This window comes from Pan paniscus, chromosome X (assembly GCF_029289425.2).
Source record: "Pan paniscus chromosome X, NHGRI_mPanPan1-v2.0_pri, whole genome shotgun sequence".
NCBI lineage: Eukaryota > Metazoa > Chordata > Mammalia > Primates > Hominidae > Pan > Pan paniscus.
Genome location: NC_073272.2, coordinates 146,265,469 through 146,277,466, shown reverse-complemented (window position 1 = coordinate 146,277,466; position 11,998 = coordinate 146,265,469). Strand labels below are relative to the sequence as shown.

Here is an 11,998-nt window from a genome sequence, read left to right as displayed (position 1 = left end):
TTCATGTATTTTTGGTAGACATGCAGAAATACTGAACAGTTTCTTATTAAACACAATTACAATACTAACATCTTTTTTAAAAAAAAAAAAAACAAACTGTGTGACTACACAAAGACCTGATTACAGAAGGTTTATTTATAAGAGCCTCATATTGAAAAAAAAACCCAAATATCCATCAAAGGTTAATGGATAAACAAACTGGTATATCCACACAATGGAATACTACTCAGCAATAAAAAGAATATACAGCAACATGGATAAATCTCAAATGCATTATGCTAAATGAAAACTCTGGGCAACAGACTACATTCTATACAAATCCATTTATTTGAAATTTGAAAAAAAGGCAAAATGCCTTATATATTTTTGTATTAAAAGAATTTATCTAGTTATTATCAAAGCTGATCACAGTTTACAACTACCTTATGTATCATCCATGCCCATGTTTCTCTCTCCTTTCTTTCTTTCTCCTCTCCCTCTCTTTTTTCTTCCACTCTCCTCTCTTTCTCTTCTACAGCGCAGAGTGGGAGTATAGGAGAGAATTTTTCAAGCATTCAGTAGTCGCCACAAAGAGCAAGACTGAGCAACACTGACGACGCTGAAGAACCACGGCTGATACATATTAACAATTAAGCACTTCCAACTGAGTACTGCCAATTGTCTTCTCCTGGCGAAAGCCTCGTTTTTAGTATTGTAAATACAGAAATCAAATCACAATTGAGATTTTGCAATTAATGTGTTTAAAATCAATACCAGTTGTAATAGCCAAATCAATCACAGAATGCATCAGCCACCAAAATTAACACCCCAAAAACCACGGTTTTATCTCTCCAATTCAAATATCTGCTCCAAGGGCCATCAGTAAGAACGGGGTCTTGGTCTCCAGCTCCAGGTGCATTGCCTTTTCTCCTCACTTCTCCGTGCTTCTGGGAATGCTTTTGCTGCAGGAGACAGTCAGGTGATATCCATCAACTACTGCCCTGGCCCCAGCTCTCCAGCATTGACAATCAGATACATGAGTATTTGAAACTGACAAACTAAAATAAAAATAAAAATATAAAAACCTTAAATTATATTTATATACAGTTATATCAAAAAGAAAAATACCTAATTAATGTCTTGGTCACTGATATTGGCATTTTTCATTTAAACAAATCAACCAAATAGATCAATGAAGTACTAAATTTAGTTTGTCACAGTGTAAAATCATTTCATAAACAAATTTTAATTACAATGCTATAAGATACAATTCTACCTATATAGCAATAATCATATTTTAAAAATTGGCTACTCTCTTTGGACACCATGGACAGAAAACATTAAGGTTTTAATTTAAGGATGAATTAAACATGTATTTGCTTTAACTAAGCCAGTGAGGGGGCACACATGACATAAAATTGGTCAAGAAGATGCAAGAAGAGTTCATGGGATTTTATTAAACTAGTTTAATAAACTAACAAACTAATTTAATGAACTAACCAAATACTTTTATATATCTGTTAAGTTTCATAATAAAGAATTTAAAAATAAAATATATTGGTCATGTTGGATATAAAGGTAAACAAACGTTTATGAAGAAATGAGAGCATATGTTAATTCCACAGTTTTATATTTAGGTGAAATCCAAACAAAGCATAGCAGGTTGCAAGTCTAGGTAACAATAACCATAGGTTTGAATTAAGCTTGGACTTCTCTTGCTTGTCCAGAAGTAATGATGCTCTTACTTTTTCAGAACAATATTTGAATTTTACCTCTCAGATTTTAAAGTAGAGCTATACTTGGGCAATATTTTCATTATATCAAGGTCATGTTTTTGACAAGTCTTTTAAAATATCTTTAATGTTTTATTAACATAATACATACATATGTTTTGAATTATCCAAAATAAATACACACTACTGGAAGGTGCATAACAAAAATTACTAGCTCTCTATCCCATCACTTCCCACTGTACAATCTCACACATTTCTACATTCAACCCATTTTGCTATTTTATCTGGTATTCAACTCACTACAGCTCTTAACAATACGTTTGCACATTTTCTATTGTTTTATCATTATGAAAGACAAAATTTAGCTCCCTTAATACTCTTCACTCTCATTTGTCATCCACACCCTGCCATCCTCCCAAGACGAGTCCAAATTTCTGATTAGATAGCTTATAGACCGCCTTTTTCTCATCCCTGTTGCTTCTAAGTGAACGGAGCCCTATTACGATTACTCTTGGCCTTTTATCCTGCTGCTTTACTCACACCACACTAGGAGAGGTACATGACATTTGGAAGATAAATTCAGAAAAATAAATAAAGCAGCACGTTTTACTCATCTCTGCCTTACTTCAGAATGAGACTTCCACAGGAAGAATTGCTCCCCAGTGCTCCTTCAGGGTTTGTTTTGCTCTCCTATAGGGGGAGGACTTCCTTATCCAATGTTGTTAGACTGGGTGAGGGAGCCTGCCTGTCATTTGGTTAGAGGTCCATTTTGCTCTCCCTCTTGCCCTAGTCTATGTCCCCTGCTTTTGCAAGTAAAAACAGTGGTATCTGCCTTCCAATCCAATATTCTTTATTTCTCAATTTGTCAAAATTCCAGGTAGAAAAAAGGAGCTCTTTATTGGACCCTTCGGAGACCCCAATATATTTTTTACTTAGTTATTATCATTCCATAAAATTTATTCACTGAAGAACCAGGTACTAGACTATGACCATATTTTCTCTTCTATACAACTTTCCATTTTTCCTAAAGTAATTTATGTCTTCATTTTTTTAGTCATCCATGTGCATTTTAACTAGTCTTTTATATAATTTAAAAATCTCTTGATTTATCTTCAAAAAGATAAACTTCATGTAGCAAATTTTTGTCCTTTTTATTTTTATAGAGCCCTCCTTTCTAGAGCCTTATAGTCTCCTCTTCCAATTTGGACTGGTTACCCTCTAGACCTATTGTACAGCGGTTATCCTGGATTTTCATTTTTATTTTCCGTTAGTTCAAAGTGGATTCACTGTGTCTTGGATCTCATTTCTCCTTTGTTCTTGGTGTATCAGTGACTTTGGTGGAGCATATTCTCAGATAAATTTATAAAAATTATACTTAGAAGGTAACTTTTTGAGACTTCAAATATTGAGAATTTAATGTTATCTCATGTTTAATATATCAGAATAGAATAAGGATAGAATTTTACATGAGACATTATTTTTCTTAAGCATTTTGACAGTTTTATTCCAGTCTGTTTTATCTTCCACTGCTGCTGTTAAGAAATACAACACCCTTCAGATCCTATTTTTTTTTTTCAGATGATCTGGTTTTTATCACCTGAAATTGTGAGACATTTTTATTACCTATCCAACAGTCACTCATCCCAAATTTGTTTGAATATTTATTCCATCCACATTTTATAGGGGTATCCTGATTAGTTTAAGCCAAACAGCATAAGAGAGTGTGTGGCATAAATTACCCTCTCATACTGAAGGAAAGTACACGTGCATATTGGTGAAGGAGGGGGCTCTCAATCTTCTTCTGTATGTGAACTATAAATATTGTAGTCCTCATTGTCACCATCAGCTATCTTGTGAACATTAAGGAAAGCAGACTTAGGGAGATTCACAGGAAGAAGTAAGGGGCAGAGAGAATCAGGGTCCTTGATGACCTCAACTGAGCTACTAATCATTCAATTACTGGAACCTAACCTACTTCTATAATGTTGTTTACTTAGTAAGGTAATAAATTTGATTATTATTTAAGCAAGTTTGAGTGAGAATTTTCTTTTCTTTTTTTTTTTGTTTTCAGCCTGAAGCATCCTGACTGCTAAAGAAAGCTTTTAAGATTTTCTCTTTATCCTTAGTATCCTAAAATCTTTTGATGATGTCTCATAGTGTCAGTCATGACCCTTCCTTTTGCTATGCATTTGATAGCCCTCCCTTTTCAATGTAGAAACTTATATCCTTTGGCTGTATGAAATACTTTCTTGTATCTTTGTTAATTGCCTTTTTTTCCCTCTGTTTTCTCACTTTTGACTGTCAACATAAACAGGAAAACAAAGTCAGAAGAGCATTTTTCTTGTATGTTCAATCTCTCTTGCTCAATCCTGGCATCTTTTCCGCAACTTGGAAACATATTCAAATCTCCAACATTTAAAGAAAATTAATCTAAACTCCACTTCCTCCTCCAGCCACCACCATATTCCCTTCTTTGTCTCATTGTCAAATTGTTTTGAAAAGTACTATTTTGAATGCCCATCTTAAATAAGTGGAAATAGGGAATAGTGAAAGGCACAGAACTGCAAACTGGGCTGAAGCTTTCAGAGCTAAAAGCAAGAGCAGGTAAGAGAATGGGATAAGTCTATATTGGATGTCAATCAGTTGTGGTTAAGATAATGAAGGTCTCAAGTCAAATAGACCTGTTTACAAACTCCCACTCTGTCAACTGATGATTTGTCAAAATGGAGCAGTGCTTTAATCTATGTAAACCTCTATTTCTTTTTGTGAAAATGAGGTCATGGTAGCACCTACCACGGGATGGCAAAATCAGAATTCAATTATATAAGCTAAGAGCTTAATAAATGTTACTTGCACTTACTACCATTATCAGAGGCTTGACACTATTAACATGAAGCTAAAAAAATCTGAAGGACAACATGCTATGGCAAAGCAGGCATGGAGGGCCAGCTAATTCAAACGATGAAGTAAAGAAGACAATAGGAAGCAATGGAGCAGTAACTAAAGACTGTAAGATTGAGCAAACTGCATTTAGTTGACAGAGAGATGGAAGAAACTGAAGATCCACCTGGGACATAGAGACAGGACATTCATAGAGCTTCTTCAACATCTGCTACCAGAGCGAAGAATCCATGTAAAACAGTCACATACAACACCTCCATCTGCAATCTCCTCCCGCAATGGGAGCAATTCTAGAATTAACTAATATTTCCCTGGTAAAATATTCTTTTTTGTTTGGGAGTATTGTGAATATGAAAGGTGGATTCCCATGACCATTCCTTCAAGCTATACACTTAATAATGCACTCTATAATAAAATGGCCATGGTGTTCTCTTGAGTAAAAAATTACCTATATGGTGTTTTCCACTTTCTAATTTAAAATACCAGGAAAGTGAGCTGGGATGTGATACAACAAGAAGTGATGTTGGTTGGTTATGAAGAATAGTAGCAGTGAATGAAGGAGTGGAGAAAAGTAGTTGTTAACCCCGGGATGAAGGAGAACAGCTAGCTGTTACCTACTAATCGTACATTAAGTAGGTTTATGAGTGTTTTTATTTTGTTTTGTTTTTTGGGTTTTTTTTTTTAGCAGAGGACAGAAATTTGTGTAATTTTGGCTGTAATCTATTTGTCCATACCTTCTTGTGTTTTAAATGCAGAATTTGGAGGGTTTAAAGAGCGCTACACACATTTTTGTCAATCATAGATTGTTCTTTGATACACTCAATATTGTAAAGATTTGAATTCTCCCTCGATTATTTTGTAGATCATACTCAATCACAATACAAACTTGCTTCTTTCTTTCATGTCTGTTCATTTTAGAGTGTTCGCACTAGGAGTGTTTGATAAAATAATTCTGAAACTAATTAAAAAAAAACAAGTTTGTAAGACTATCCAGAATATACCTTTAAAATAAAATAATTGAGAGGATATTTATCTGCTACATATTAAAATTAAAATAATTGAGAGATATTTATCTGCTACATATTATTAGCACTACAGAAATTAAAGCAATGAGGTAGTATAGCATTATCAACAAATAAGCAGATTGGAATAGAGGGTCCATATATTTAGCCAGGCAAACATTACAATATAGGAGTTGATATTGTTTGCACTTCAAATAGGGAAAGGAAGATTAGTCAGTCAATAAATGTTTTTTGGTTAATAGGTAACAATTTGGGGAAAAAAAAGTATACTTTAATGTTAAGAGCTAAAGCATAGCCATATTCAGCCTACTATAATGACAAAGAAGTAAAGATAAAGACATATTCAACAGACTTGTAGACAGAAATAGAAATGAGAGGACAAGAGAGTGCACATATTTTCTGATCATTGGTCCCATCATATATATACACACACATATATAAACACACACATATATATGTATGTATATTACAAACCCACTACATGTAGTAACATACATATAGTACACAAAAATATATAAGTATATGCCATAAGTATTAGTGTATATATAAGTGTAACACTAATTATATAATAATATATGTTAGTGTGTATGTGTGTGTGTATATATATATATGTAAGGGTAACCCATATATAATATCAATTATATTATAATTGATATAACATAATATAAACCCATATATATCAATATATAGTATGTATACTTATATGTATACATACATACACCCAGATAGATAGTTACTGAAATATAGACATAAGAAGAAAAATAACTAACTTAAAAAAAGGTCAAATAATCTGAGCACACTCCTCATGAAAGTGTATATAAAAATAGCAAATAAAACATGAAAATATGTTCAGTGTTATTAATCATTAGCAAAATGAAAATAAAAACTGCAATGTGATAACCTCAAACCCAGTAGAATGCCTAAGATTAAAAACAACAACAACAACAATACCAAGTGTTGGAGAGAATGTGGAACAAGTGGAACTCTCCTGCTTTGCTGGTGGTAATGTAAAATGGTTTGTGACTTTGGGGGAAAAAGACAGTTTCTTATACACTTTAAACATGCACTTACCATATGGTGCAACAATTCCCATCCTACGTATTTAACCAAAGGAATGAACTGCTGAAGCATACAAACAGAACTGTTATCTTTAGAGAGGCAAGACAAGCAAAAAAAAAAAGTTCATGTACATCGTTCACTTTATATGAATTTTCAGAATGTTCAGAACTAAGGTATGGTAGAAGTCACATGAGATTGTTTCAGAAGGATAAGTGTATTAGACTGTGAAGTGGCATGAAAGAACTTTTGTGGTGATGGGAATATTCTGTAACTTTATTGGGGTAGTGGTTACAGTTATTTCTATATTTCTCAAAGTTCATCAAACTGTGCTCTTACAGTCTATGTATTTTATTGTATGAAAATTATACCATACCACAACCGATACAAAAACTAAAAAAATAAAAACCAGTGGCTGGGCGCGGTGGCTCACGCCTGTAATCCCAGCACTTTGCGAGGCCGAGGAGAGTGGATCACGAGGTCAGGAGATTGAGACCCTCCTGGCCAACATGATGAAATACCATCTCTACTAAAAATACAAAAATTAGCTGGGCCTGGTGGCACATGCCTGTAGTCCCCCTACTCGGGAAGCTGAGGCAGGAGAATTACTTGAACCCGGGAGGCACAGGTTGCAGTGAGCCGAGATCGCACCACTGCACTCCACCCTGGTGACAGAGTGAGACTCCGTCTCAAAAAAAGAAAAAAAAAAAAAACAGCAAACATAAACATAAAACTAAATATGATCACCTAGGAAAATGGTTTCAAACAATTCCACACAGGAGACTGAGGAGTGACTAATGAGACAGAAGGCAAGCCAGGATGTGGACTCCTGAAAGCCAAATGACGTAAAACTTTCAAAAACAGAGTGACCGTGTTTATAAGATGAATTTTAAAAACTGGTCCTTATTGCGTAGTGGCAGGCATCTGTAATCCCAGCTACTCAGGAGGCTGAGGCGACAGAATCGCTTGAACCCGGGAGGGGGAGGTTGCAGTGAGCCGAGATCACGCCACTGCACTCTAGCCTGACGATGGAGAAAGACTCCGTCTCAAAACAAACAAACAAACAAACAAAACAAAAAACTGGTCCTTATTACTGAAGTGTGCAGTGAAATCTTCATAGGGAAAACTTGATTGGAAATGGGCCAACGGTGACAAAAGGAGAGAAATGGAGACAACAAATATAGTTAACAATTTTAAAGAGCTTTTATCTAAAAGGAACAAAAAAAAAAGAAGGACGGCTAGGGGGATATGTGATTTCTAGATTTTTTTTTTTTAGATTGACGATTTTACATCATATTTGTGTGCTGGTGAAAATGTTCGAGTGAAGAGAAAAATTGATGATGCAGTGGGGAGAGGAAAAAAGGTTAAGTCTACGTTGGAAGTAATGTAATGAATATATTGCAACTGCTATTTATACCAACAGCATCTAGTACACTAAATATGGCATGCAGAATGCTTAATAAATATTTAAGCAACAGAAGAAGAAAATTAATATGTATTGGTTGCTTACAAGAAATGATAGAATAGCATAAGAATCTTGTGTCTGGCTGAGGAAATGTAATGAGAGCAAGATTTTTTTTTTAAAAGAGGAATTGTAGAAGGAAAAATAATGTATAAATCAAAGCAATGCTGGATTACATGAATTGTACTAGTACTTACTTTTGATCTCTGCTACTTAACTCCAATGTTCCAGTCTTATGTTGTGCTTTGTAATTGACCATTTCTAGAACAGGGACATTAAGGCACAAAAATGTCTACAAATGTAATCATTTATCATGACCTACATGGCTAATATGGTCCAAACTATCCTTAAGCTCTTAAGATTCATAAATGCCCCTAAGGAAAAACTGACCATGGTGCATTCAGTCCTCCCTTGCTGAGGTGCCCCACTGCACTCTTCTGCAGCGTTCTTTCTAACAAAACTTTCCTTTTCAAACCAATGCTGTTGTCAGTAAATTCTCACTACCCGTAAGTCAACCACTTTTCATTACTAGGGCTCTGACACCTCGCCCGGAATCTTGGTGGCTTGCATGGGTACTTTACTGGAATTTCTCCCTTCCTTTTTCTCCCTGCTTCCCTCGATGCTCTGCTTCCTTACCCCTGGGAACTCAAGGTCCCTGGCTGAAGCAGCTCTTCAGTGGGATTCTGAAGCCCTAGAGAAGAGATAGCTGTCTGTCATTTCCCTTAGGGGTGAGGGAATGGCCAGGATTCCTTTCTATTTTTTGTACTGCCAGTGAACCAATTTAAGTCCTCTTTGGCAATTGACAGTTTCTGTCAAGGACCGTTTCTTGGTGTTACCCGAAGCCTAAGACAAAAGGGTTAATTCATTATTGCCCATCAGGGTGGCAAGTCTACTTTCACTTTAACACTCAATAAACCTGTGTGCACAGACACACTCTACTGGTTGCGACCCCAATTTTTGGATTCAACTTTGTCACAAACACCACATCCCAAGTTACAAGTGAGTTCTCCTTTACATTAGGTTTGAATTGACCCCTTGAGCAAGGGCATTCCTGGAATGGTCATCCAGGCAAAGGCAGACCCTCTATCTGTGGTGGAGTCCCCCCAAATAGAGTGAGCCAAAGGGAAAAGAGAGGTCCAAAATGCCTCAGGGATCTTGTAGCTCCTTATCTAAACCCTTTACATACCATGAAATCACACTATGAGAACTTACCACCTCCCTTGAAATAACCTTAGCAAAAACTGGCTCAAGTGTATCAAAGCTAAAGAAATCTTTAGACTCACTTGCAGGAATAGTTTTTGATTATAGATGAGCACTAAATTATCTCCTAGCTGAACAAGGAGTCTGTGCTGTCATCAATAAAACCTATTGCACCTATGTTAATGTGTCTGAAGAAGTAGAAACCAATGTCTGAGAAATTTTCAAACAAGCCAAATAGCTACACACACTTTCTCAAAGTAACCAAGACTGGACCAAAGCCTTTATTGATTGGTTTCTAAAAATCACTTGGCTTCTCCCATTCCCTGGACCTTTATTCCTCTTCATTCTTCTTTTAATGTTTGGTCCCTGCATTTTTAATGCTCTCATTAACTTTATATCTTTCAGATTACAACAATTCTACCACAAGTGATTATGCAATCACAATACCAGCCTGCAACAGCAACTTCCATTTATATGAGGCCTCTTGATGGAATCCGGTCTTACTCTCATGAGCAAGTTTTTCATGACCTTCCATTGCCTTCATGACAGAGTAAGAAGGGGAAAAATGCAACTTATCCCCTCCACACCCACATTCAGCAAAAAATAGCCAGACTTGATGCCTAATATGGTTTGGCTATGTCCTCACCCAAAACTCAACTTGAATTGTACTGCCCAGAATCCCCACATGTTGTGGGAGGGAGCCAGGGGGAGGTAATTGAATCACGGGCTCTGGTCTTTCCCATGCTATTCTCGTGATAGTGAATAAGTCTTATGAGATCAGATGGGTTTAGCAGGAGTTTCCGCTTTTGCTTCTGTCTCATCTTTCTCTTGCCGCTGTCAAGTAAGAAGTGCCTTTTGCCTCCCACCATGATTCTGAGGCCCCCTCAGCTATGTGGAACTCTAAATCCAATTAAAACTGTTTTTGTTCCAAGTTTCGGGTAGGTCTTTATCAGCAGCATAAAAACTAATACAGTAAATTGGTACCAGTACAGTGGGGCATTGCTGAAAAGATACCCAAAAATGTGGAAATGACTTTGGATCTGGGTATCAGGCAGAGGTTGAAACAGTTTGAAGGGCTCAGAAGAAGATGGGAAAACGTGGGAAAGTTTGGAAACTCCTAGAGACTTGTTGAATGGCTTTGAAGAAAATTGCTGATAATGATATGAACAAAAAGGTCCAGGCTGAGGTGGTCTCAGATGGAGATGAGGAACTTGTTGGGAATTGGAACAAAGGTGACTCTTGTTATGTTTTAGCAAAGAGACTGGTGGCATTTTGCCCCTGCCCTAGAGATTTGTGGAACTTTGAACTTGAGAGAGATGATTTAGGGTATCTGGTGGAAGAAATTTCTAAGTAGCAAGGCATTCAAATGATGACATGGGTGCTGTTAAAAGCATTCCATTTTAAAAGGGAAACAGAGCATAAAAGTTCAGAAAATTTACAGCCTGATGATGCAGTAGAAAAGAAAAACCTATTTTTTGAGGAGAAATTCAAGCTGGCTGCAGAAATTTGTCTGAGTAGCAAGGAGCCTAATGTTAATCCCCAAGACCATGGGGAAAATGTATCCAGATCATGTCAGAGACCATCACAGCAGCCCCTCACATCACAGGCCTGGAGACCCAGGAGGAAAAAGTGGTTTCATGGGCCAAGCCCAGGGTTCCCGTGCTGTATGCAGCCTAGGGACTTGGTGTCCTGTGTCTCAGCCACTCCAGCTGTGTCTGAAAGGAGCCAAAATAGAGCTCAGGCTGTGCCTTCAGAGGGTGGAAGCCACAAGCCTTGGCAGTTTCCACATGGTGTTGAGCCTGCAGGTGCACAGAAGTCAAGAATTGAGGTTTGGGAACCTGTGCCTAGATTTCAGAAGATGTATGGAAATGCCTGGATACCCAGGCAAAAGTTTGCTGCAGGGGCGTGGCCTTCATGAAGAACCCCTGCTAGGGCAGTGCGGAAGGGAAATGTGGGGTCAGAGCACCCACACACAGTCCCTACGGGGGCACTGCCTAGTGGAGCTGTGAGAAGAGGGCTATTATCCTCCAGAATGCAGAATGGTAGATCCACCAGCAGCTTGCACCATGCACCTGGAAAAGTCACAGACAATGCCAGCCCATGAAAGCAGCCAGGAAGGAGGCTGTGCCCTGCAAAGCCACAAGATTGGAGCTGCCCAAGACCATGGAAACCCACCTTTTGCATCAGTGTGACCTGGAGTCAAAGGACATCATTTTGGAGCTTTAAAAGTTGACTGCCCTACTGGATTTCAGACTTGCATGGGCTCTGTAATCCCTTTGTTTTGGCCAATTTCTCCCATTTGGAATGGCTGTATTTACCCCATACCAGTACCCTCATTGTATCTAGGAAGTAACTTGCTTGCTTTTGATTTGGCAGGCTCGTAGATAGAAGGGACTTGGCTTGTCTCAGAAGAGACTTAGAACTGTGGACTTTTGGGTTAATGCTGAAATGAGTTAAGAATTTGGGGCACTGTTTGGAAGGCATGATTGGTTTGGAAATGTGAGGACATGAGATTTGGAGGGGCCAGGGATTGAATGATACAGTTTGACTGTGTCCCCACCCAAATCTCAACTTGAATTGTATCTCCCAGAATTCCTACATGTTGTGGGAGGGACCCAGGGGAAAATAATTCAATCATGGGACCA

At 37.4% G+C, this 11,998-nt stretch overlaps 1 long non-coding RNA gene across 3 annotated transcripts in view; it reads right to left on the bottom strand.

The window, feature by feature from the left end:
• Window positions 1-11,998, bottom strand: part of LOC129395208 (uncharacterized) — a 323,155-nt gene that overhangs the window by 226,648 nt on the left and 84,509 nt on the right. For all 3 annotated transcript variants that reach the window (XR_010111296.1, XR_008622715.1, XR_008622714.2), the window contains exons 4-5: window positions 8,351-8,414; window positions 423-1,037 (exon numbers count right to left, since the gene is read on the bottom strand). This is a non-coding gene — a long non-coding RNA (uncharacterized LOC129395208). The remainder of the gene's footprint in view (window positions 1-422; window positions 1,038-8,350; window positions 8,415-11,998) is intronic.